This window comes from Bufo gargarizans, chromosome 4 (assembly GCF_014858855.1).
Source record: "Bufo gargarizans isolate SCDJY-AF-19 chromosome 4, ASM1485885v1, whole genome shotgun sequence".
Classification (NCBI taxonomy): Eukaryota; Metazoa; Chordata; class Amphibia; order Anura; family Bufonidae; genus Bufo; species Bufo gargarizans.
The window spans coordinates 507392100-507417172 of record NC_058083.1 but is presented as its reverse complement, the minus strand read 5'-3'; the positions used below and the strand labels follow the sequence as shown (position 1 = coordinate 507417172).

The 25073-nt window shown below is 45.5% G+C and overlaps 1 protein-coding gene across 1 annotated transcript in view; it reads left to right on the top strand.

Moving 5' to 3' along the window:
• The window catches only part of LOC122935917 (spermatogenesis-associated protein 7 homolog), a 288666-nt gene that overhangs the window by 174290 nt on the left and 89303 nt on the right, over positions 1 to 25073 (top strand). The gene's annotated exons all lie outside the window — the stretch shown is intronic.

Genomic DNA, 25073 nt, shown 5'->3' with positions numbered 1-25073 from the left:
AGCGTCTTCTCGGCAGGTGGACATGTTCCCATCGTTGTTCATTATCTAGATTTCATTGTCATTGCACTTTTCAGACCTGGCTACTCCAGGAGCAATCTCACTGACAGCTGCCACAATAAGTGAGCTACAGCTATCCACCGCAACACTTATCCTCCATCATCTTCTCATTGCTCTTAATAGGAAATAACTCGGTCACATCTTATCCTGTCAGTCATAAACCCTGACAACATAATACCGAGTCTTCCAGTGCAAAGTAATCATATGGAATGTCTTCTGAGATCCGTTATTCAATAAATATGGAATAAGATTCAATCAATATTTAATACGAAAATTATATCCTGTCACTATAGAACAGATATGACTTGTGGGTTTATTAATGATATGTAAATCAGAACCTTTGTACGATGTTAAAGGGACCCTGATTTTGGAAATTCACGGATGGCCCGGCACAATGGGGGACATTTAGTAAAGCTTTTATGCCACTACTTTGGTGTAAAAAGTTGCAAATTATAACACACGCTACTGGAGTGAAAGGGGTATGGGCTAAGCAGGAGGGCATGACCTATCACGGGCCGCCGCATTTACTATAACTTATGTGGATTAAACATAGTAAGTTAATTATTAAGGTATATTCCCTATGAAGAAACAAAATGTAATTAGGATGCAAAAAAACAAAGCTAAGAAACTTTTCTAGTTACTTTCAATTACAGAAAAGACAATTGAGACAGTGATTATAATGTAAGAAAGTCCATTTCCTGTTTCTTGCATAGCAATGGAAAGCCAATACATAAAAGATCTGCGGGAAAACATTCTGAGAATATTATTTATAATGTATTAACCATTTCACACCCAACCATGGCATAGGGAGCATTAGCCCCACAGTCTCCGCTACCCCATTCTCTTGGTTGGACTTTCAGCAGACAAACTCGCTTAACTGTCTCAGTCAGACCATTCACTCTGACCAGGAGGGAAAGGGGAGGAGTGACCCAATTAGAGCTCTACCACAACCAACTTCCAGCATGCACACTTGCTTGGCTCTTCTTGAAACACCAATAGACAGGAATGGAGCAGGCCGAGACTGCCGGAGGTTGCTGACCCCTGATCTAGACCTATTAACAGAACAATACAGCTGCTAATCTACTCTTTTACTGATAGATAACATCTTCCGCTTACAGCAGTAGTAAACTAACAAATGTATTACCTATCTATATAGGAGTTCTATCCCTTTGTGCTGACTGCAACAGAAGGACAATATTTGGTATTTATTTTTTAGTGGCATAGTACTGCTGAAATAAAAAGAAAAAAGAAAAACAGCCCCCCCCCCCAAAATAAAGGCTTCTATGAATACTAATTGAAAACCAGGTGTAATGTGTTCCTTTAATTACACCTGGTGCCATATTAGTATTATTTGGACACTCTTTAACAGGGGTGGGCAACCTGCGGCACTCTAGCTGTTGTAAAACTACATTTCCCAGCATGCTCTATTTATTTATATTAGGCCCCTTGCAGACGAGCGTGTCCGGATTAGGTCCGGATGCGTCCCGGTGTATTGCAGCAAACCCGTGCGAGTAGGTACGCAATTGCAGTCAGTTTTGACTGCGATTGCATTCCAATGTTCAGTTTTTATCACGCGGATGCAATGTGTTTTGCACGCGCGTAATAAAAAACCGACTGTGGTACCCAGACCCGAACTTCTTCACAGAAGTTCAGGTTTGGGTTAGTTGTAGTGTAGATTGTATTATTTCCCCTTATAACATGGTTATAAGGGAAAATAACAGCATTCTGAATACAGAATACATAGTAAAATAGGGCTGGAGGGGTTACATTTTTTTTATAATAATTTAACTCACCATAATCAACTTGTTCGCGCAGCCCACATCTCTTCTGTCTTCATCTGTGAGCAATAGGACCTTTGATGACGTCACTGCGCTCATCACATGGTCCATCACATGGTCCACCACATGATCCATCACCATGGTGATGGATCATGTGATGAGCGTAGTGACGTCATCAAAGGTCCTATTGCTCACAGATGAAGACAGAAGGAGATGCCGGCTGCGCGAACAAGTGGATTAAGGTGAGTTAAAAAAAAATAAAGTTTTTAACCCCTCCAGCCCTATTTTACTATGCATTTTGTATTCAGAATGCTATTATTTTCCCTTATAACCATGTTATAAGGGGAAATAATAATGATAGGGTCCCCATCCCGATCGTCACCTAGCAACCGTGCGTGAAAATCTCACTGCATCCGCACTTGCTTGCAGATGCTTGCGATTTTCACGCAACCCCATTCATTTCTATGGGGCCTGCGTTACGTGAAAAACGCACATAGAGGAGCATGCTGCGATTTCACGCAACGCACAAGTGATGTGTGAAAATCACCGCTCATGTGCACAGCCCCATAGAAATGAATGGGTCAGGATTCAGTGCGGGTGCAATGCGTTCAACTCACGCATTGCACCCGCACGGAATACTCGCCCTGTGTGAAAGGGGCCTTAGGCTGAGTTCACACGGGCGAGATTTCCGCGCGGGTGCAATGCGGGAGGTGAACGCATTGCACCCGCACTGAATCTGGACCCATTCATTTCTATGGGGCTGTGCACATGAGCTGTGATTTTCACGCATCACTTTTGCGTTGCGTGAAAATCGCAGCATGCTCTATATTGTGCGTTTATCACGCAACGCAGGCCCCATAGAAGTGAATGGGGCTGAGTGAAAGTCGCAAGCATCCGCAACCAAGTGTGGATGCGGTGCGATTTTCACACATGGCTGCTAGGTGACAGTCTATTCACTGTATTATTTTCCCTTATAACATGGTTATAAGGGAAAATAATAGCATTCTGAATACAGAATGCTTAGTAGGTGATCAATTGAGGGTTAAAAAAAATTAAAAAATTAACTCACCTTCTCCTCTTGAGCGCGTAGTTCCCGGTCTCTTCTTTACTTCTTTAATGATGAACTACCGGCTAGGACCTGTGGTGACGTCAGATCACATGCTCCAATCACATGGTCCATAGTTCATCATTAAAGAAGTAAAGAAGAGACCGGGAACTACGCGCTCAAGAGGAGAAGGTGAGTTAATTTTTTTATTTTTTTTAACCCTCAATTGATCACCTACTAAGCATTCTGTATTCAGAATGATATTATTTTCCCTTATAACCATGTTATAAGGGAAAATAATAACATCTACACAACACCGAACCGTCTGGGTACCGCAGTCTGTTTTTTATCACGCGCGTGCAAAACACATTGCACCCGCGCGATAAAAACTGAACATCGGAACGCAATCGCAGTCAAAACTGACCAATTGCGTACCTAATCACGCGGGTTTGCCGCAATACACCGGGACGCAACCGGACCTAATCCGGACACGCCCGTGTGAACTCAGCCTTAGAGTTCTGAGAAGAGCAGAACAAATATGCATGCTGGGCGTTGTAGTTTCACAACAGCTGTAGTGCCACAGGTCGCCAGCTCCTGCTCTATAACATATATACAGGGAGTGCAGAATTATTAGGCAAGTTGTATTTTTGAGGATTAATTTTATTATTGAACAACAACCATGTTCTCAATGAACCCAAAAAACTCATTAATATCAAAGCTGAATATTTTTGGAAGTAGTTTTTAGTTTTAGCTATTTTAGGGGGATATCTGTGTGTGCAGGTGACTATTACTGTACATAATTATTAGGCAACTTAACAAAAAACTAATATATACCCATTTCAATTATTTATTTTTACCAGTGAAACCAATATAACATCTCAACATTCACAAATATACATTTCTGACATTCAAAAACAAAACAAAAACAAATCAGTGACCAATATAGCCACCTTTCTTTGCAAGGACACTCAAAAGCCTGCCAGCCATGGATTCTGTCAGTGTTTTGATCTGTTCACCATCAACACTGCGTGCAGCAGCAACCACAGCCTCCCAGACACTGTTCAGAGAGGTGTACTGTTTTCCCTCCTTGTAAATCTCACATTTGATGATGGACCACAGGTTCTCAATGGGGTTCAGATCAGGTGAACAAGGAGGCCATGTCATTAGATTTTCTTCTTTTATACCCTTTCTTGCCAGCCACGTTGTGGAGTACTTGGCGCGTGTGATGGAGCATTGTCCTGCATGAAAATCATGTTTTTCTTACCTTGCAGACTTCTTCCTGTACCACTGCTTGAAGAAGGTGTCTTCCAGAAACTGGCAGTAGGACTGGGAGTTGAGCTTGACTCCATCCTCACCCTAAAAAGGCCCCACAAGCTCATCTTTGATGATACCAGCCCAAACCAGTACTCCACCTCCACCTTGCTGGCGTCTGAGTCGGACTGGAGCTCTCTGCCCTTTACCAATCCAGCCATCTGGCCCATCAAGACTCACTCTCATTTCATCAGTCCATAAAACCTTAGAAAAATCAGTCTTGAGATATTTCTTGACCCAGTCTTGACGTTTCAGCTTGTGTGTCTTGTTCAGTGGTGGTCGTCTTTCAGCCTTTCTTACCTTGGCCATGTCTCTGAGTATTGCACACCTTGTGCTTTTGGGCACTCCAGTGATGTTGCAGCTCTGAAATATGGCCAAACTGGTGGCAAGTGGCATCTTGGCAGCTGCACGCTTGACTTTTCTCAGTTCATGGGCAGTTATTTTGCGCCTTGGTTTTTCCACACGCTTTTTGCGACCCTGTTGACTATTTTGAATGAAACGCTTGATTGTTCGATGATCACGCTTCAGAAGCTTTGCAATTTTAAGAGTGCTGCATCCCTCTGCAAGATATCTCACTATTTTTGACTTTTCTGAGCCTGTCAAGTCCTTCTTTTGACCCATTTTGCCAAAGGAAAGGAAGTTGCGTAATAATTATGCACACCTGATATAGGGTGTTGATGTCATTAGACCACACCCCTTCTCATTACAGAGATGCACATCACCTAATATGCTTAATTGGTAGTAGGCTTTCGAGCCTATACAGCTTGGAGTAAGACAACATGCATAAAGAGGATGATGTGGTCAAAATACTCATTTGCCTAATAATTCTGCACGTAGTGTATGGTCAGTATTAGGACAGTATTGCTCATGATTTCCTTCTTGTCTCTTCACAGACTTTTCTTTGGCCCTAAACATTTCACTTAGAAAGAAATAATAGCATACTGCAAATAACAGAGCTATGTGCACAGAATCCATATAGCTCCTTAGTCCGGAGCACTGGGAATGCTGCAAGATTAAATCACATGCATGTATTATTTATAATGTTTTAAACCTCTGACAAGGAAAAAAATATTTTTATGTATGTTAGTGGTTACCTTGAGAAACAGAGCAGAGAAGGCTGTCAGAAACAATAGCAGCGCTCTGATGAATTTATGTCAGATTCAGCAGCACCGCCAGCTAGATGAAGGACTATTACACTCTGCAGAAACAAAATGCTAGGAAACACTATATGAAAACTATTTAGAGAGTTGCGTAATTTTGCATTTAGGAAGTAAAATAATAATTTTTAAAAAATCTGTGCAAAGGTGTTCATAGCCCTTTCTTTAGTATATAGCTGTTTCTATAGGATATAACACCAGTTCTATGTTTCTCTGACACACATATCATACACACTAATATCTGTATATAGCTGTATATTACTCATTTTGCTGTATTCAGATCTCCCCCTACAGGTTACAGCAATAATCTGAAATTTGTGTGTATGTGTGGGCAGAAACAGAGAAATGTTGTTATGTGTTAGAATTGGAGCAAACTAACCTTAATACATTAGGAAACAGTCCATATTCTTTAGTTATCTTGAATCTTGGGGGAACAAAACTGTGGAAGAATACAGTAATGAGAAAGAAATACAGGGTTACCGTTCAGGACCACCACCAGAAATCTCTAAATCTGCTACCTATCTTGCTTTACCCCTCTGGTTAGTAGATCTATGTCTACCCCTCAGTGTTTCCCAGAGTCTGCCATGAGGCTGGTTTAGCTTGGCTGCTAGGGACCTAGGATATGTCTGCAGAGTAAGGCGGAAAACAGGTGCAAGCTTACAAGCACCAGACCTATTAGATGCCAAGGAGTAGCAGGAGAGTATAACAAGGGGTTAACCAGAAAAGGCTCAGGAGTAAAATCAAGGAGAATCAGTAGAAGTCTAAATCAGTAGACAATGGGTTAGTCCAGAAACAAGCCAAGGAGTCGAAGCCAGGAGGATAATGTAGAAGCCCAATCAGTAGACAAGGAGTTAGTCCAGAAACAAGCCAAAGAGTCAAAACCAGGAGGATATGTAGAAGCCTAATCAATGTACAAGGGGTAAATCCTGAAACAAGCCAAGGTCAATACACAGAAAGCGCCATCAGAAATGCAGCCATGTTCTGAGCACACAGAACAATCAGGAGCCAGGAAAACTAAAATCACAGGCACTGAAAAGCAGTAAGCACTTGACTAAAATTCCATGCCTAATTCAGGGATTGGACATCGAGCCAGGGACCTGATTGGCCAGGCATCCATACTCACTGATGGGTTGACTAGATGGAGCTTGGCTGGACAGCATGGCAACCCTCCTAGAAAAGCCATGCACATCAATGTGCCCGGGTAAGTTCCTGACCACCTGTAATAGTAGATGCACTTTATCTGGATGACATATTTCTAGTAGTTAGGTTATTTTGTGTCGCAGGCATTACACTTCACTTTTTCCTCTCATTAGTTTTTGGACACATCAAATATAAGAATTTCATTTTTAATATAAAACATAAGACTATAAACTTTGTAGTTTAATATATATTGTAATGTGCCCTTCAATACGAATGCAAATCATTACCTTCTGGGTTCAGGGGAAATGTCCATGCGATTACATAATCCTTAGCAGATATAACTATTACCATGAGACAGAAGATTAAGGACTGGAGTGAATGGCAAAAATAAAGAAAGACTCTGTCACAGTTGAAATATTCTCCAAAGTTTCTCCATAACATTTCATGCAGAAGACTTTCTATGCTGAGCTTCTGCAATATTCGTCGAGTTGTTCGACCTGGACAAATTCTTCTCTGAAATTGATTGATACGTGTCCAGCAGCTGGAACCTTTGCCAGTCAGATACCATGGGGCAGTGAGGGTTTTACATGTTTCTTCTGCAATGTCCACCCATTCAGTTGGTCATGCTGAGTCCTCCAGAGAGGGGGCTGTTCTTTGCTGAGTTCTCCAGAGTGGGGGGGGTGAAACTCTACTGCGGCTAAGATGGGAGGATCTGAGTAGAACAGCCTTATTGAGGAGCTATTGAGTGGTAGAACTTTAACATTTTTACTCAAGCCCAATGGGTTTTGGCATCTGTTGAAGTTTACCTGGTTTTATGCCGGCCCAATATGGCTATGGAAATGTGCATCGTTAAGGTAGTAATGAACGACAATTACCGGACTTATATCTTCTGTATTCCTACAGTACCTGAAGAGTTTGAGAATATTCTTAAACACAAAGGAAATCTGTGAGCAAAATTGGCTACTTTACCAAACAGTTTGCACCCAACATGGACAAATCTTTATAGTTTCTTTTTGTGGTAATCTAAAAGAGTCATGGCTGCCTGAGAAGAGTCATCGTTATTCGTGAGCTCCTGCTCGCCCCACCTACCTGCTGATGATTGACAGGTTTCTCTTTGGCAGAAAACTAAGGAGAAACTGCCAATCATCGTTAGTTGGGCAGGGGGAGAGAAAGCTCATAAATAACCATGACTCTTCTGTACAGTACATAGGTTAGGCCATGTGTTGGGGAATGTTTATTAGGCACCAAGCCCTTGAGGAGCTGGATTAGAGGATGAGAGTGGTCGTGGCTCTAACTATAACATGTCTCGTAATGGTTGCCCTCCGGCCGTTGCTCCCGAGAGCCGGTTAAAAGGAGGATGCACACTTTCTTCCCTTGGGTCATGCTCTGTATTTGGGGCTCCTGTCTGATGGTAGTTTGGAGTGCCTTTGGTGGTTGTATGGGTGCCTGGTAGGAGGTGTAGTAGTACAATGGCCAGCGTATGGTGTGGTAGGAGTCAGAGGTAGAATAAACGTCTCTTTTTAGTTAAGTGTAAAATAGGAGTTGTAGTACATCCAAAAATAATCTGCATACAGTGCAAATCCTTTTCACAGATGGTCAGGTATGGAGGCTGGTAAAGTGGTAATTAATGACACTATTGGTATGCTGTCTTGCTAACTACTGCATACTGTATTTTGGTATACCCCTCAGAGAACATCGGAAGTCAGTTTTCCACAGTTTTGCATCTTCCAGTGACTATACAATATACAGTTATATAGTGACCAAATAATATCCATACGCTGACTAAATAATACAGCTATATAGTGGCAAATATTAACTCATGCAGTGCCTAAATAATACTGCTACACAGTGGCAAATATTAACCTGTGCAGTGCCAAATAAAACGTCACTTAGTGTTTAAAGGGTAACTAAACTTTTTATTACCGTAAGTTTTTGGTAAAATGTCCTAAATGCCCTAATAATACTTATATACTTTATTAATGGTTTTTTAATTTTTAATCGACTCCCCCCCCCCCAATGCGCACCTTTTTCTGTGCACTTTATATTAACTTTTCTCCACACCGCTGACATCACAGCGCAGTACGGAGTCTACACTTTATGAATAGGGCTCCAGAGAATGGAGTACGGGCAGGAACACACTGTGCTGCTCCTGCCTGTGCCCCCCGCTGAGTTAATCCTGACATAGCACATTGTTACAGGGTACCCACGTGCTATGCTAGCATTTAGTAAACCTCGAGGGAGGGGGCACTGGCAGGAGCAGCAATGTGCGCTCCTGCCCGTACTCCCTGCGCTGTGGCCCTATTCATAAAGTGTAGACTCCGTGAACTGCTGGGAAGTCAGTGGTTTACAGAAAAGTGAATTTAAAGCAAGTAGGAAAATCTGTGCTTTGGGGGGGGGGGTGTCTATTAAAAATTAAAAATCCATTAATAAAGTATATTACAAAAATTATTATTAGGGCATTTAGGACATTTTACCAAAAACTTAATTAAAAGTTTAGTTACTTTTTAAATATTGTTTTTTTTAAATATATCTATAGATATATATATATATATATATATATAGTGAACCAATAATACATTCATACGTTCTGGTCCTGAAGTAATGCTGCCATAAAGTGCTCATATATTACCGCTATACCTGTTGAACAAGATCCAGCATTTTAAGTAAAGTGTCGAAACATCATAGAGACCTTTAATCATTTAGGAGTCCTGGATGCCTCGGATTTGACTAGCACTGGGTTTGGACGCGGTATTAAAGTGTTGTGCTATAATCATGGAATTTATGATGAGACAAGGGAGAAATAATGACTTTATTGGCCCAGCTTCAAAGAGCGCGCGGAATGTAAAGATGGCCGAATGACAAGTCCTAAGCACTGGCGACAACTAGGAACCATGGGATGGATATAGCAATACAATAAAAATTTGCATCCACTCTGGTCAGTCTCATGAATGTTTACCCTTATTAACCCTTCTGTGACTGTGTCTGTAATATCTTTTACAACAAGTGCAGCACACAGTAACTGATCTCACTGTCAATGTTTTTGTTTAAATTTTTGTACTAATCTTGAATGATCTAATCACATCCCATCTTAAAGAGGAAACGTCCTATTAACTTTCACTCTGGCCTTGTTGATACAGTCAACTGAACGCGCCCCTCGCTACACCGTTCTCGGAACGATGTCTGACCAGACCGTTACCATTCTTGGAAACATCGCCCATAACCGCAGCAAGTCAAATTTCACGTCCCGTACTACCTCCCTAATTGGCCGGGCAGCCAATTCATTACCTCCCACATGTAAGACTAATACGTCCAGGGCTTGACATACCTGTGAAATTCCGTTAAAACCCCGCTCCATATCATACACTACCGACCTATCCATCTCACCACCGCCATCTCCCGAGCGAAACCAAGCTGCTGACCATCCGGCCTGACTGCTGCCCTTAGAGCACCCCAAAAAACATGAGTGCCCTAGCACCCAAATCAACGCCGGCACCGAACCTGAAACGAGAGAACACAGAAAAATACCAGGAGTAAACCCGCATGCTCCCACTATAGATAAATAAACATATCTGAACAACCGTAAAAACACTCCCCCACCTCACAACTTCTCTGGCTGGACGTATGAACGGAACCGTACAGATTCCCACCTCCCTATCCTCCTGATAACGTCGTCCCCCAAACTTCATCTGGCAGCCTCGGTTGCTGCCCCTATTCTAAATGAATGGCCCAAGTACCCCTTTCACCCCATTCCTATTCGACCCAAGCACCGTCTAAACACAGCAGTAAAGTGATAACGCGAGAGAAACGACCCATCCTGATGAACCAACAACGGAGAAAACACCGTTCCCACGTCCGGACAATATGCCCTCATGCAACGCACCAGACACCTTAAACAGTCCGGGATCTCAAACAACACTACTCTGCGACCTCTCCCTTCCACATCCGTTTTAGATAGTCTAATAACGAATTCTACTCTGTCAGAAAAAACATCAACATCATCTCTCAATGAACCTCCCACTCTATGAACAGAAGGACAAACTAACTCCCCCAACCGCAACGCCCCAAAAAACGCCAACAAGAAAGCCAAGCCTCCCTCAGTGAACTACAGACCCCGTCCAACTGCTCACCTAACAGTAATGCGAAAGATACAGGCCACTGATCATCACCTCCACCCCTTTTCCCGGCGCCAACCCTTCAAAGCCCTCGCTACCAAGAAAACCAAATGCTAACCCAGCCATACAGCCATTAATTTTCCCGACAGACCAACACTCATCCCTACAGTGGCCTATAAACAACAGCAGAGCAATCTCCAAATCTCCTTCCCCAGCCCCTAAGCTACCCGTCCACTCCTCCCACTGATGCAAAGCTTTCGAATACAGCTCCCACGTACCAGGCGCCAGTGAAGACCTGATAAGACCCGTTACTGTAACTCCAGCACTTCCCAAAGACAGGTTGGGCACTCCAGCCCCACTTCCGCTGCTCGAGAGAGAGCATCACTAATGCAGTTGTCAACCCCAGGCACATGAACCGCCACTACACATGCGTTAATTGACAAACACTCCAACACCAACTTCTGCACCAGCCGAACTACCAATGACGAAGAGGCCAACAAACCATTAATCGCCTGCACTACCCCCAGGTTGTGGCAGTGGAACCGGATTTTCTTATTCCTAAAAACCCGCCCCCACAACATCACCGCCACCACTATCGGGAAAAGATCTAACAACGCCAAATTTTTAACCCAACCCCTCAGAAACCAACTGTCCGGCCACGTCCCTGCATACCATTCCCCCGCACAATAAACCCCAAAACCACAACCCCCCACCGCATCTGAAAACAGGTATAAAATCGAACGAATCCACCATCTCGTCCATAAACAAAGAACGACCATTATATTTTTCCAGAAATACACCCCAAACCAACAAGTCCCCCTTCAGCTCCCGCCCCAGCCTAATCAAAAATGATGGGGCGCCTGAACCACTGCCGTCGCCCCCACCAACCGTCTATTGAAAATCCTGCCCATGTGCATAATTCGACACGCGAAATTAAGCTTTCCCAGAAGCGACTGAAGCTCCTGCAACTGAATTTTTTGTAACCGCCCTGCCCGTGCCACTTCCTGTTTCAAGTCCACTAACTTATCCAGAGGAAGCCTACATTCCATGCGCTCAGAATCAATTTCTATCCCGAGAAAGCTCAATTTAGTCATAGGGCCCACCGTCAAAAAAAAAAAAAAAACATTCCAAAAACAGCCCAATAGGTGCAGACTATCAGGATGTACCGGCAAAAGCCTAAACGCCGCCTCAATATCGGTCTTTGCCATTAGCACTCCCCGACCGAACCGCCTCACCCATGCCACTGCCGCGTCAAACGACGCATAGACCACCGAGCATAAGGCCGGGTCAATGCCGTCGTTAACCGATGTTCCCTTAGGGAAGGACAGGTGGTGAATCAACCAGAATTTATTGACCTCCATTTTTGGGACCACCCCCAACGGGGACACACGCAAATCCAACAAGGGTGGCCCTGCAAAAGGGCCAGCCATCCTACCTAGTCTAACCTCCTTTTCCAACTTTTCCGTAACCACCCCCGGGTGCTCAATTGCCGAACGCAAATTTTTTGTAACTAACCTAGCGCCAGACGGAACAAATGGGATCCGAAAACCCAACACAAATCCCTTCCCTAGCATCTCCGTCGTCCTGTCAGGATACCTATCGAGATACGGCTCCATCTTTTCCAGACAAACCGGCGTCTCCCCCTTTTCCAGAGCCCTCTCCGCCTTTTTGCCTGCCGCTCCTAAAACACTGTGCCGCCCCGTGTGAGCCCCCGCAGTTGGAGCACTCATGCTTAAATTTGCACTTGGCCCCAAACTTACATCCACCCTCATTGAACCGGAAGCACAGTCCTTTTTCGGAAGCTGCCGCAAAACCCGACTGCCCTCCGTCCCCGGCCTCCCCCCGAAAGGACTGCCCTGATCTAACCAGTGCCGTCACTTTCAACCACAAGGCAATATCCTTGTGATCCCATCTGATACCCGGACGCACCGCCTTCCGCTGCCTGAATTGCTCATCATATCGCAGCCACGCTAAACCCCCATATACCCTATACGCTTCCCCAATGGCATCCAGATAGCAAAAAAATTCTGTCTCTTTTTCCCCTATTACGCTCGCCAGTATCGCAAACACCTGTAACCAGTTTGCAAACGACCTCGGTATAAGCCCGTTCCTGCGCTTTTCCTCGTCCTCCTTCTTGCTCCCGTCCTTCTGAACTTTATCTAAGTAAAATTTCTCCAAAGGGAGCAAGGAAAAAATATCTACGTACTCCCCTTTCCATATTTTGTCCCTCACCTCCTGCTTAAGATTCGCCCCCAGGGGACCCTCAAAACCCTCCCCTTTCGCCCTGTCATCCAACCGCGTCGCATCTTCCTGCCCTGAGCACCCCGTCTGTGTCTGAACCGACACCGTGCTGGCCCGCACACCCGACACCGCCGGCCCAGCTCCCCCAACACCCCACACCGGTAACACCCCCCCCATGCCCCATCCTGCTACCAAACCGGCTAACCCCCCAAACAACTGCCCCAAACCTTTACTCAGTTCTGTCTGGGGCCCCCCGCAGCTAAGCTAGCAGCCCACTGCACTAAAGGTCCCCACTGCTGCTCACCTGGCTGCATGGGTGCTGTGACCCCACCAGCCACAGATCCTGCTTCCCGACCGATCCTCTGCGCCGATCCTCCTGGACAGACATCTCCTGGAGGGAGGCGACAAAGGTGGGAGAACAGAGCCTCTAGGAGCAGGAACAACACCCCTCCTACTCCTAAAGGCTAATTAGCATATTATGAAAATTAAATTTCAGGTGTAACGGGGGCATAGATAAAAGTGGGAATAGGCTAGTTAGGTTTAGCTGACATTAGCACATCGCTAATGTCAGCTAGCTTAATAGGGTTAAATCTGGTGACAGAATCCCTTTAACTCTTAACCCCTTAAGGACCGGGCTCATTTTCACCTTAAGGACCGGGCCATTTTTTGCAAATCTGACCAGTGTCACTTTAAGTGCTCATAACTTTCAAACGCTTTGACTTACCCAGGCCGTTCTGAGATAGTTTTTTCGTCACATATTGTACTTCATGACACTGCTAAAATTGGGTCAAAAAAGTTATTTTTTTTGCATAAAAAAATACATTTTTTACCAAAAATTTTGAAAAATTAGCAAATTTCAAAGTTTCAGTTTCTCTACTTCTGTAATACATAGTAATACCCCCAAAAATTGTGATGACTTTACATTCCCCATATGTCTACTTCATGTTTGTAGCATTTTGGGAATGATATTTTATTTTTTGGGGATGTTACAAGGCTTAGAAGTTTAGAAGCAAATTTTGAAATTTTTGAGAAATCTTCAAAATCCCACTTTTTATGGACCAGTTCAGGTTTGAAGTCATATTGTGAGGCTTAGATAATAGAAACCTCCCAAAAATGACCCCATTCTAGAAACTACACCCCTCAAGGTATTCAAAACTGTTTTTTCAAACTTTATTAACCCTTTAGGTGTTCCACAAGAGTTAATGGCAGATGGAGAAACAATTTTGAAATTTCTATTTTTTGGAAAATTTTCCAATATAATAAATTTTTTCCAGGAGTAAAATAAGGGTTAACTGCCAAACAACACTCAAAATGGGTTGCCCTGATTCTGTAGTTTGCAAAAACACCCCATATGTGGTCGTAAACTACTGTTTGGCCGAACGGTAGCACATAGAAGGAGGGGAACACCATATGGGTTTTGGAAGGCAGATTTTGCAGGACTGGTTTTGTTTATACCATGTCCCATTTGAAGCCCCCTGTTGCACCCCTAGAATAGAAATTTCAAAAAAGTGACTCCATCTAAGAAAGTACACCCCTCAAGGTATTCAAAACTGGGTTTACAAACTTTGTTAACCCTTTAGGTGTTCCACAAGAGTTAATGGCAGATGGAGAAACAATTATGAAATTTCAATTTTTTGGAAAATTTTCCAATATAATCAATTTTTTCTAGGAGTAAAACAAGGGTTAACTGCCAAACAACACTCAAAATGGGTTGCCCTGATTCTGTAGTTTGCAAAAACACCCCATATGTGGTCGTAAACTACTGTTTGGCCGAACGGTAGCACATAGAAGGAGGGGAACACCATATGGGTTTTGGAAGGCAGATTTTGCAGGACTGGTTTTGTTTATACCATGTCCCATTTGAAGCCCCCTGTTGCACCCCTAGAATAGAAATTTCAAAAAAGTGACTCCATCTAAGAAAGTACACCCCTCAAGGTATTCAAAACTGGGTTTACAAACTTTGTTAACCCTTTAGGTGTTCCACAAGAGTTAATGGCAGATGGAGAAACAATTATGAAATTTCAATTTTTTGGAAAATTTTCCAATATAATCAATTTTTTCTAGGAGTAAAACAAGGGTTAACTGCCAAACAACACTCAAAATGGGTTGCCCTGATTCTGTAGTTTGCAAAAACACCCCATATGTGGTCGTAAACTACTGTTTGGCCGAACGGTAGCACATAGAAGGAGGGGAACACCATATGGGTTTTGGAAGGCAGATTTTGCAGGACTGGTTTTGTTTATACCATGTCCCATTTGAAGCCCCCTGTTGCACCCCTAGAATAGAAATTTCAAAAAAGTGACTCCATCTAAGAAAGTACACCCCTCAAGGTATTCAAAACTGGGTTTACAAACTTTGTTAACCCTTTAGGTGTTCCACAAGAGTTAATGGCAGATGGAGAAACAATTATGAAATTTCAATTTTTTGGAAAATTTTCCAATATAATCAATTTTTTCTAGGAGTAAAACAAGGGTTAACTGCCAAACAACACTCAAAATGGGTTGCCCTGATTCTGTAGTTTGCAGAAACACCCCATATGTGGTGGTAAACTACTATTTGGCTAAACGGCAGGACATAGAAGAAGGGGAACGCCATATGGTTTTTGGAAGGCAGATTTTGCTGGACTGGTTTATTTACACCATGTACCCTTTCAAGCCCCCTGATGCACCCCTAGAGTAGAAACTCCATAAAAGTGACCCCATCTAGGAAACTACGGGATAAGGTGGTTGTTGTTTTGGGACTATTTTTGGGGTAAATTTGATATTTGGTTGCTCTATATTACTCTTTTTTGAGGCAATGTAACAAAAAAATTAAAATCTAAAATTGTTTCTACATTCGCTATTTAGTTTTGTGGAACACCTAAAGGGTTAACATAGTTTGTAAAGTAACTTTTGAATACCTTGAGGGGTGTAGTTTCTTAGATGGGGTCACTTTTTTGGAGTTTCTAGTCTGGGCTACATCAGGGGGGGCTTCTAATGGGACATGGTGTCAAAAAAAAAACTGTCCATCAAAATCTGCCTTCCAGAAACCGTATGGCGTTCCCTTCGTTCTATGCCCTGCCGTGCGGCTATATAGCCATTTACGACCACATATGGGGTGTTTCTGCAAACGACAGAATCGGGGCAATAAATATTTAGTTTTGTTTGGCTGTTAACCCTTGCTTTATTACCGGCAAAATGGATTTAAATTGAAATTTTGCCCAAAAATAGGTGTTTTGGCACCGTTTTTATTTTATATTTTTAACACCGTTCATCCGAGGCGTTTGGTCAAAAGTTATTTTTATAGCGACGACTTTTACGCACGCGACGATGCCCAATATGTATGGCTCTCAGACTTTGGAGACACTAAGCAGGCATCCTAAAACTGCGGCCCTCCAGATGTTGTAAAACTACAATTCCCACCATGCCCTGCTGATGGCTGTAGGTTGTCTGGGCATGCTGGGAGTTATAGTTTTACAACATCTGGAGGGCCGCAGTTTGAGGATGCCTGCACTAAAACTAATATTTTTGGGGGAAAGAAAAATAGTTTTCGTGTCTCCAAAGTCTGAGAGCCATAGTGTTTTATGTTCTCTAGTGAACTGTTGGGGATTATAAAAATTTAGTACTCCATGGAAGTGTGATACTCCCTGAAGCAATCGATAACGCAGAGGCCCGGATGATCGGGGCACGTGTCGCACTGAGTGGTGGTGTCCTTCCGTATCCCCCTCCTGCGACACACTCTGCACTTTTTTTGGGTTCGTCCCTTCTTTCCAGTATGGGGGACCACACCTGGAAAGTGTTGGCCAGGGACGATCCGGGCGCCTCCAGTTCCCGAGGTACTCCGGCCTGCTCTTTCCCGGTCCGAAAAGATCAGGTCCTTGAGGACTGCCTCATAGAATTGGAGGAATGTCCCTGTGCTGCCAGCGCTTCGGGATAGTACAAAAGAGTTGTACATGGCAACCTGCACCAAGTAGACCGCAACTTTTTTGTACCATGCCCGGGTTTTGCGCATGGCGTTATATGGCGTGAGGACTTGATCCGAGAGATCAACTCCTCCCATATACCGATTGTAGTCGACGATACAATCGGGCTTGAGGACCGTTGCCGCGGTACCTCGCACAGGGACTGGGGTGGTGCCGTTACCGTGGATTGTGGACAGCATAAGGACATCCCTCTTGTCCTTATACCTGACCAGCAACAGGTTTCCACTGGTAAGTGCACGGGTCTCACCCCTGGGGATAGGTACCTGGAGGGGGTAGGCAGGGAGGCCGCGCTGATTTTTCCGCACGGTCCCACAAGCGAACGTAGATCTGGCGGCAAGGGACCTGAACAAGGGAATGCTGGTATAAAAGTTATCCACGTACAAGTGGTAACCATTATCCAGCAGTGGGTACATAAGGTCCCACACGAGTTTCCCGCTAACACCCAGAGTGGGGGGACATTCTGGGGGTTGAATACGGGAATCTCGCCCCTCGTACACACGAAATTTGTAAGTGTACCCTGAGGTACTCTCACAAATTTTGTATAGCTTCACGCCATACCTCGCTCGCTTTGTGGGAATATATTGGCGGAAACTGAGTCTCCCCTTGAACGCAATGAGCGACTCATCAACCGCGACCTCCCTTCCAGGTACGTAGGCCTGCTGAAATGTGGCCCCAAAGTGATCGATGACAGGCCGTATCTTATACAGCCGGTCATAGGCAGGATCACCTCGGGGTGGACATGCTGCATTATCGGAATAATGCAGACATTTCCGGATGGCCTCAAACCGGGAGCGTGTCATGACCATACTGTACAGTGGGGTCTGGTACAGGACGTCCCCACTCCAGTATTGCCTGACACTGGGTTTTTGGACTAGACCCATATGCAGCACGAGGCCCCAAAATGTCCTCATTTCGGCTGCACTGACCGGCGTCCAGCCACCGGGTCTAGCCAAAACTGAGCCTGGGTTTTGAGCGACGAACTGTTGGGCGTACAGATTCGTCTGCTCCACCATCAAATTCACCAGTGGGTTACTGAAAAAAAAACTAAAATAGTCAATTTCAGTAAACCCCACTGTGGGAATCTGGATTCCAGGATTGCCAGCGAAATCCGGAATCTCAGGCTCAAAGTCCACTGGGGGACACCAGCTAAGTTCATCGGCAGGGGTCTCCGGTGAACTTATTTGGTGGGCCGGGAAACCAGTACGAACCCCAGGGCGGCTCGTACTAGGGTGGGCCACAGGATCCCTAGCATGTGCGGCCCCTGGCTCCGCCTGGCGGCGTCTCCGCCGCCTTGGTGGCTCATCGTCATCCGATGATGATGAGGAGGATGCTGATGATAAGAGGAATGTGGGGTCATCCTCATCCTCACTGGGGCTCTCGGAGTCGGAGGCAATCTGGGCATATGCCTCCTCGGCCGAGAACACCCGGCGGGCCATGGGTGTGTGTGCGTGTAGGTGTGCGTGTGTGTAAAACTTTATTATATGTGCGTGTGTGTGGGGGCAACGGGTGTTCGCGTACTAAAAAAAGGAAAAAAGGGCAAGTGTTAGGAAAAAAAAAAAGTTGCTGATTAGCGGTACAACGCTGATCAGCGGTGGGGCAGGCGATGCGCTAACAGTGGACGGACGCTAAAAAGTGCCGACCAGTCAGCGAACGCAGAAAAAAAAGTGGTGGTGAGGGGGCTAGTGGTGGTGGTGGGGGGGGGGGGTTGGGGGGAGTGGTGGGGGGATGGGTGGAGGGGGTGGGGGGGCTGGTGGTGGTGGGGGGCTGGTAGGGGGGGGCAAGTGGCAGGGGGGGGTCTGGGGTCTGATAGATGGATCAAAAAAAGTTTTGTGTAAAAGTTAAAAGTTTTTTTTTTTTTTTTTTTTCCTAACTAACTTTTCCCTTCTTTCCCTGCCTAACGATGCCTCTCCCTCACTGACCCTAACCTACCTGGGTGGCGATGGGTGCAGGAGGGTGATGGATGGCGATTAGGGGGACACAGGAGCTGGTGCTGGACGATGCTGCCGGGTGCTCGTGCAGAACAGGAAGAGGAGGGGAGAGAGGAGCGCAGGAAGTTTGAATCTCGCGCCTCTCTCCCCTGCACCAATCAGCACCCTGGACAGCAGTGTTCAGCACCAGGGCCAGCACCGCCTCCTCAAATCCTCGGACTGCGATTGGTGGTGTATAATTACGCCACCGATCGCAGTCTTTTTCCGGTTCATCGGGTCACCGGACACCCGAATGGACCGGAAACGCAGAAAACCGCAGGTCTGAATTGACCTGCGGTTTTCTGCGATCGCCGATACGGGGGGGTCAAATGACCCCCCCCTGCGTTGTTACGGGATGCCGGCTGAATGATTTCAGCCGAAATCCCGTTCCGATTAACCCCCGCGGCGCCGGAATGCCGATTTTAAGTCAGGACGTACCGGTACGCCCTTGGTCCTTAAGGACTCGGGAAATAGGGCGTACCGGTACGCCCTGTGTCCTTAAGGGGTTAAGGGAGTTGGTCCTTAAAAGAATGGTCTACATTTTTTCAAACCAGCACCTAAAACAGGATATTTTTGGAACTGCATGTAATAAAAAATGTTGTATAGCCACTGAGTTATTCAATGAAAAAAATCTGTATCGCGCGAGCTGCTGTTTTTACTTTTACTTACTTTTCTGTCCACCTTGCTCAGATGGTCGCACATGCTCAGTTCTATCCTTCAACTTCAACCGTCCATATCTTCTGTTAGAAATTGTGGCAGTTACAAGAAGAGAGCTGCATCAGAAAGGACATGCCCCTGAGCTGTAATAGAGAGCTGCGGCAGAAAGGACTCACACCCTTGAGCTGCAAAAGCAAGAAAGCTGCAGTAGAAAGGATACACCCAAAGACCTGTAATATGGAATGAGCTGTAGGAGAAAGAACACCCCCCAAACTACTAGCCTGAAGAGAATCTAGCAGAGCAATTGGAGCAATGAATGGAAATATCTCTGGATCCATGTGAGGTACATGACTGGTTCTATCTTTCTTAGGTTACATGCACACGCCCGTATGTGTTTTGCGGTCCGCAAAAAAAAAAAAAAAACTAAAATAGACAAGAATAGGACATGTATTTTTTTTGCGAGGCTACGTAACGGACATACGGATGCGGATAGCACACAGTGGGCTGTCCGCATTTTTTGTGGACCCATTGAAATGAATGGGTCTGCATTCTATCCTCAAAAAAACCAGAACAAACACGGAAACAAAATCTGTTCGTGTGCATGAGGCCTTAGAAAGAGATTGTACAATATGATTTCCGATTTTCATACATTAATTTTGGGATAGCCACTTTAAATCTTAAAGATACTTGTGAGGAATATGGATTAATATTTATTAATAATAAATTAATATTTACTGTCAGCCATGTCCTCACGCCCCCATTTGCTGACAGATACCCGAGGTAGTGAACTCCACAGGAGGGCCCTGCTTCAAAGCCCCCAGCCCTGATTGTCATTTGATGCACCTCTTGGCATGTTCAGTGTACATGCAAAATAAGTTTCCACCCCCCCTTCCCCAGCCATCTGAGTGTCAGTTGGCAAGGAAGAAAGCCCCAGGGGGTCCAGGCTTCAAGGAGGAGGTCACACCTCAGTCCACCAGTTTGGAGCCAAGCTGAATCCTGCAGAAAAACCCCAGCATGGGGTATCCGCCCTTGCCCAGGATCAATGAGCCCTCCCAGACATGTTGGCACCTACCTTTCATAAGGAATTATGAATCGCCTGGCCATCGCAGGCGCAAACCGGATACATATTTGTGTCCCGGTGGCCATGAGGTACGTGCCCATGGTCTTTGTTTAATGGGACAAGGTCAGGGGAGGAAGGTATCCATATCTCCCCATAGAAACCACATAACGGTACCAGGTTTGGACTCTACTTGTAGCCGGAACCCAGGCAGGTCCATTGGTCCCAGAACCATCTCCCTGTGACCCTCTGGTCTGGAGCTATGAACCCTACAGGGTTTTGTGGGTCATTTGCTGCCAGCCCAGAAGAGGGGGAGTGGACCCCTCCCTGAGGCAGGGAGGGGATGGTCCGGCTACAGGTTAAAAGTCTGGTGCCAGCAAGTAGGCGGGTCTTTCTCTGACGAGGGGTCACATTCTACAAATGTGTTTAGAGGGACCCAGGAAATAGCTGGGATCACGGCCCTTCATGTGGACTCCAGCAAAGAACATCTCAAAGGAACTATCATCATACTCGGTAACTGACTTTTACACTGCTTAACCCTGTTGTAACCATATAACCTGTATCTGTAACCTCAGACCACTGTATTTATTGTCTGTGTATATTGTGTTAAATCTAGTGTGCCCATACGGCAATTAAATCTATAATTTTATCTTGTGCTATCTTGTATCTCGATCACGAATCCCCACGTCCGTGTTTTGGCCTAGTTATAAGCTACCGCGGGTTGGTTTCTGACCCTATATATTCCCGTTAGCGGACCGGGCTTATATCAAACAAGAACTGGTGGCAGATACCCGGGCTGAGGAGGCACTGTTTCACTGCAGCAGTGAAAAGGCTCTCTCAGCTTGTTGCCTCTCTGTGCCCGCGTGGACAGGAGGTGTGTGTGTAACTATACCAACCTGACCTTACGTGCTCCACTGGAGGGCGTAACTTCACATTTTTGGTAAACCCGTGATTATACCAGGTCTCGTGAGCTCGACGTGGTTGACGTCAAGCGGGCACGAGGTGTGGTATTCATCACAATACTCATTCAACAGCTATCAGTGTTTCAAATGTGCTGAAGGCCCCTAGATGGTGGACCTCTGCGGTCAGGGATGAGTACTCACCTGGTCTCATTCCTGGTGATCAGAATCATCTTCTACAGATGAACCTTGTTGAATTCTTCATTTCTTGGCAAACATGAAAAATAACTAAATTCAACTTTGGCTTCTTGCATTAGGGAAACGAAGAAACAGTTCCTTGAGGGTAAAATGGCATTTTTGTTCTTTCATATCCACTTTTCAATTTGCAATGTGAAACTCAAATAAAAAAAAATCCTAAACTTGCTGAAAATCGCACATCCTTCTAGATTCTACATCAGTGTCTCCATGATGGATTTAGAGATGTCAGGTCTGGTAAAAGTGACAGGAACGCAGAGAAGATCCTCTATACCAGTGGTGGCAAACCTTTGGCACAGGTGCCAGAGGTGGCACTCAGAGCCCTCTCTGTGGGTACCTGCACCCTGGAAAAAGTCTGTGGTGTACCAATATGCCTTAGACTTTTCCTGTCATTCATCAGCGCAGGCAGGGCACTGAATGTAGGCAGGCTATTTTAGCTACATGATAAGGTACATGGAAGATATACTATATTAGACTGTAGTATTCAGGTTAAATTGCCATGTTGGCGCTTTGTGATAAATAAGTGGGTTTTGGGTTGCAGGTTTGGGCACTCGGCCTCTAAAAGGTTTACCATCACTGCTCTATACCAACCTCAACCCCGTCTTCTGAAGAACTGTAAGTCACTGGGAGAGGCCTGCAGTGGGAATTGGTAGGACAGACTTTAAGGTGTCTCCTCTTTCTTGAAGTCTCCTTTAACTGAACAGCCAAGTGGAAGGCTGGCGATGTAAGCATTTCTCAAGATTTATTAAGGGTCTGACTTGCTCTTAAGGATCATGCACATTGCAGGATTACAGACCTGCAGGGGGCGGAGCTGAAGGCTCAAGGGCCCTGGTGCAGGAGTTCAGCTTGGGCCCCCTTTCCCTCAGAGCTTTGTGGCCAGGGGCAGGGGAGCATATAACATTCATGCTTCCTGAGGCAAACATTAAAATGGCACCCCCATCCTCATGCCAATTTCTTGACCTAACCCCTTCTTCTCCTGCACTTAAAGGGGTTGTCCGGGTTCAGAGCTGAACCCGGACATACCCTTATTTTCACCCCGGCAGCCCTCCTGAGCCTGGCATCGGAGCATCTCATGCTCCGATGCGCTCCCGTGCCCTGCGCTAGATCGCGCAGGGCACAGGCTCTTGTGTTTTCAATAACACACTGCCGGGCGGTAACTTCCGCCCAGCAGTGTGTTCAGTGACGTCACCGGCTCTGAGGGGCGGGCTTTAGCTCTGCCCTAGCCGTTTTACTGGCTAGGGCAGAGCCAAATCCCGCCCATCAGTGCCGGTGACGTCACCGGGCTGCCTGTGAGCCCCATAGAGAGCCCGGTATGTCACCGGAACTCAGAAAAATGCCTTTGCCCTGCGCGATTTAGCGCAGGGCAAAGGAGAGCATCGGAGCATGAACTGCTCCGATGCTCATGTCAGGGGGGCTGCCGGGGTGAAAATGGAGGGATGTCCAGGTTCAGCTCTGAACCTGGACAACCCCTTTAAACCTGATCCCACAATGGCTAGAGCAGATTCCTTGTTAGTTCACCTGCTGCAGCAGCCACTGAAGCAGGCCTTGCTTAGCCTTCACCCCCAGCAGAGGGGTCTGAGCACACCACGAGGCTCAGGCAGCACTAGTGGAAGATGAAGACCACTGGGCACTTTATACAGCTCCACATACCATCCCCGAGGGCCAGCACTACTCACTGCCTGTTTAAGGCCAAAGCATCAGCACTGCAGTACAAGAAGAAGTGTTGCTCTGTGGCATTACTTTGAGAGAGCAGGATTTGTCTGGCCCCCATCTTATATACAGATGGGTCACTCTTCCTTTTGGAGGTCTCTGGTTTGGCTGACATGAGCTAACTTGCATTCTATTTTCCCATTGAGCACACGCCTTTAATACCCAACCCCTGAGCTACTGGGTGGAAGAACCTGTGCAGAAAACCCTTCTCCAGAGGAACTGGATTGTTTGCAAATCAGAGGGACAGGGAATTTGCCCAAGAGTCATGGAAAATGAGTGCGGATGGAGAAATAGCTACAGGCCTGTCTGTCTCGGGGGCAACACCAAGCTCTGAGTTTTGATCTTTGATATGAGGTCCCTTCTCTTTTATGTATTCTTATGCAAACACTATATTTACTTATCTTCATATATAGTGGAGTCCGGGGGCGGATTGGTCATAGACCTTATAGGAAAATGTCCCCGTTGGCCCGATGCCCAGGGGACTGCCTGGGCCCTCCTCACGGCCGGCCAGTGGAAGTTTATGGGGATGTATTTTGTGATGGGCTGTGGTATTTGGCTCTGTTACAGTGGTATAATGTGCCACAATATGGTATTGCTGGCCCTGCCTTCCTGGTGGAGTCGGATCTTCTCTAGTCACATCCAAACCTTAATTCTGATTACCTGTTATCAGGCTGCAGGAACTCTCCCTGCTGGGTCATTTTGGACAGACATCCACTGGAGAAAGCTGATACATTTGTGAACATTTCAAGGTATTCATAACAAGTCATTTGATTCCATATAGAGATACTCATCCCAAGATCTCACTGGAAATCATCAGCTCATATGTGGCCAAACAATTCCTTCACCCTTTATCATTATTACCTCCAGCATGAAATTGTTAGCAGATGCTGGGATTTAAAGGGATGTGGTATAAATGCACGGCCCATAATTCATAGTAAAATACCATTTCCCTGTTTGCCAATGGGGTAAAAGTTGCATGTGATCTTATGAACATCTTCTTTTGAATTAGAGCTCATGCACACCACGCAAACGTATTTTTTTTTTCCCGTGTCCAAACCGTTTTTTTGCGGAACCATTCACTTCAATGGGGCTGCAAAAAAACTGAAATTACTCCGTGTGTATTCCATGTCTGCATGTCCTATTATTGTCCACATTACACACAGTGCAGTTCTGACAAGCATTCAGGATGCAGTTTTCAATTCAGCCAGTTTAGCAGCCTCGTTAATCCCTGGTGTCCTCCACAGTGGTGAGCACGATGACGTCAGCGCAGGTCCTGCAAGAAGAAGAAAGAAGACAATGCCGGCTGCGCAATCAAGTGGATGAGGTAAGTAATTTTTATTTTATTTTTTTAACCCTTAATGCACATTTTACTTAACATTCTGTATTAAAGAATGCTATCATTTTCCATTATAACCATGTTATAATGGAAAATAATACAGCAAATGGACTTTAATGGGGTCCCGGGGCTCATCTCATCATCTCCTTAGCAACCATCCGTGAAAATAGCATGGCATCCGCACTTGCTTGCGGATGCAATGCGATTTTCACGCAGCCCCATTCACTTCTATGAGGCCTGAAAAAAGCTGAAAAATAGAACATGCTGCCATTTTACACGTAACGCACAAGTGATGCGTGAAAAACATTGCTCGTGTACACAGCCCCATTGAAATGAATGGGTCAGGATTCAGTGCGGGTGCAAAGCGTGCACGCCACGCATTGCACCCGC